Source organism: Physeter macrocephalus, chromosome 16 (assembly GCF_002837175.3).
Source record: "Physeter macrocephalus isolate SW-GA chromosome 16, ASM283717v5, whole genome shotgun sequence".
NCBI classification, from domain to species: Eukaryota; Metazoa; Chordata; class Mammalia; order Artiodactyla; family Physeteridae; genus Physeter; species Physeter macrocephalus.
The window spans coordinates 58,774,777-58,777,809 of record NC_041229.1 but is presented as its reverse complement, the minus strand read 5'-3'; the positions used below and the strand labels follow the sequence as shown (position 1 = coordinate 58,777,809).

The 3,033-nt window shown below is 38.9% G+C and overlaps 1 protein-coding gene across 1 annotated transcript in view; it reads right to left on the bottom strand.

Annotated features, from left to right (window-relative positions):
- UCP3 (uncoupling protein 3) overlaps positions 1-3,033 on the bottom strand; it is a 33,217-nt gene that overhangs the window by 4,089 nt on the left and 26,095 nt on the right. The window lies entirely within an intron of this gene.

The window sequence follows — 3,033 nt, the reverse complement described above, 5'->3', positions numbered from 1 at the left end:
CAACGGGAGAGGCCACAACAGTGAGAGGCCCGCGTACCAAAAAAAAAAAAAAAAAAAAAAATAGGATGTTTGCCCAAAATGGAAAATAATCCAAATGTCCACCAGTTGTTGAATGGATAAATAAAATGTAGTATACCCAAATAATGGGATACTATTCAACAGTATAAAAAGCAATAAAAAGGAATGAAGTACTGATACATGCTACAATATGGATAAGCCTTGAAAACATTATGCTAAGTGAAAGAAACCAGTCACAGAAGACCACATAGTGTATGTTCCCATTTATATAGGCAAATCTATAGAGACAGAAAGTAGAGCTAGGGAGGATGGGGGGATTTGGGCATGACAGATAACAGGTAAGGGGGTGTGGTTGTTTTGGGGATGAGGAAAATGTTCTAAAATTGATTGTGGTGATAGTTGCACAACTCTGATTTACTAAAAAGCATTGAATTTTACTCTTTAAATGGGTGAATTGTGTAATATGTGAATTATATTTCAATAATGCTGCTACCAAAAAAAAAGAGAGAGAGAAACAAAACAAAATGCAAATCAGACCATGTTAACATCCTTTCAAGGACTGCTCTTGCACTCTGAATAAATTCTAAATGGGTTAAAAAAAAAAGAATGTTTTCCAAAATTTCTCGTGAAATGTCAGTGAAACTTTATAGTCTGAATTAGGACCTTATAAAACAAAGTTAAATTATACATAATTTTGCTGATTTGCATACCTTCCACATATAAAACAAGGTTAAATTGTACTGATTTGCATACCTTCAACAAGGTTCAGCTGATATACATAATTTATAGGTATCTACAGGAATTCTTTTTTTTTTTTAACTTTATTTTTTTGGCCATGCTGTGCAGCTGCTCGGCTTGTGTGATCTTAGTTCCCTGATCAGGGAGAAGTGAAAGCACAGAGTCCTAACCCCTGGACTGCCAGGGAATTCCCTCCATAGGAATTCTTAATGCCTCATCATATCTTCTCTCAGTAATTGTTGTTTATTGTTTTATACTCTTTCTATTCTAAATACCAAGAAGTCTTTTCACAGGGAGAGTTAAATCACTTTCCATTATCCCCAAAAGTGTAGGTAACAAAATATAAAATTAAATAAGATTTGTTAAAGTAACATAAAATCTCCATAACAATATTCAGTGACTGCTTATAAATGTTACCAGTTATCATAAAGCCTATAAAGTTTATCCTTAGATTAATAAAAAGAAATGTAGGGACTTCCCTGGCGGTCCAGTGGTTAAGACTCTGCACTTCTAGTAAACTCAAAATGGATTAAGGACCTAAATGTAAGACTGGACACTATAAAACTTAGAGGAAAACATAGGAAGAACACTCTTTGACATAAATCACAGCAAGATCTTTTTTGACCCACCTTCTAGAGTAATGGAAATAAAAACAAAGATAAACAAATGGTACCTAATGAAACTTAAAAGCTTCTGCACAGCAAAGGAAACCATAAACAAGATGAAAAGACAGCCCTTAGAATGGGAGAAAATAATTGCAAATGAAGCAACTGACAAAGGATTAACCTCCGAAATATACAAACAGCTTATGCAGCGCAATATCAAAAAAACAAAAAACCCAATAAAAAAAATGGGCAGAAGAAGACTTCCCTGGTGGCGCAGTGGTTAAGAATCCGCCTGCCAATGCAGAGGACATGGGTTTGAGCCCTGGTCCAGGAAGATCCCACATGCCACGGAGCAACTAAGCTGGTGCGCCACAACTACTGAGCCTGCACTCTAGAGCCCGTGAGCCACAACTACTGAACCCATGTGCCACAACTACTGAAGCCCAAGCGCCTAGAGCCTGTGCTCTGCCACAAGAGAAGCCACTGCAATGAGAAGCCCATGCACCACAATGAAGAGTAGCCCCCGCTCGCCACCACTAGAGAAAGACCATGCCCAGCAACGAAGACCCAATGCAGCTAAAAATAAATAAATAAATAAATGGGAAAAAAAGAAAAAAAGGGCAGAAGACCTAAATAGACATTTCTCCAAAGAAGACGTACAGATGGCCAAGATATGCATGAAAAGATGCTCAACATCACTAATTATTAGAGAAGTGCAAATCAAAAGTACAATGAGGTATCACCTCACACTGTTCAGAATGGGCATCATTAAAAAATCTACAAACAATAAATGCTGGAGAGGGTGTGGAGAAAAGGGAACCCTCTTGCTCTGTTGGTGGGAGTGTAAATTGATACAGCCACTATGGAGAACAGTATGGAGGTTCCTTAAAAAACTAAAAATAGAATTACCATATGACCTAGCAATTCCACTACTGGGCATATACACAGAAAAAAACATAACTCAAAAAGACACGTGCGGACTTCCCTGGTGGTGCAGTGGTTAAGAATCCACCTGCCAGTGCAAGGGACACAGGTTCGAGTCCTGGTCCGGGAAGATCCCACATGCTGCGGAGCAACTAAGGCCGTGTGCCACAACTACTGAGCCTGCACTCTAGAGCCCGTGAGCCACAACTACTGAGCCCAAATGCCACAACTACTGAAGACCATGTGCCTAGAGCCCGTGCTCCACACCAAGAGAAGCCACTGCAATGAGAAGCCCATGCACCGCAAGGAAGAGTAGCCCCCACTTGCCACAACTAGAGAAAGCCTGCGTGCAGCAATGAAGACCCAACACAGCCAAAGATAAATAATAAATAAAATTAATTAATTAATTATTCAAAGAAAAAAAAAAGACACATGCATCTCAATGTTCATTGCAGCACTATTTACAATAGCCAGGTCATGGAGGCAACCTAAATGCCCATCGACAGACGAACAGATAAAGAAGATGTGGTACGTATATATAATGGAATATTACTCAGCCACAGAAAGGAACAAAACTGGGTCATTTGTAGAGACGTGGATGGACCTGGAGACTGTCATACAGAGTGAAGTAAGTCAGAAAGAGAAAAATAAATATCGTATATTAACACATATATGTGGAATCTAGAAAAATGGTACAGATGAACTGGTTTGCAAGGCAGAAATAGAGACACAGATGTAGAGAACAAAT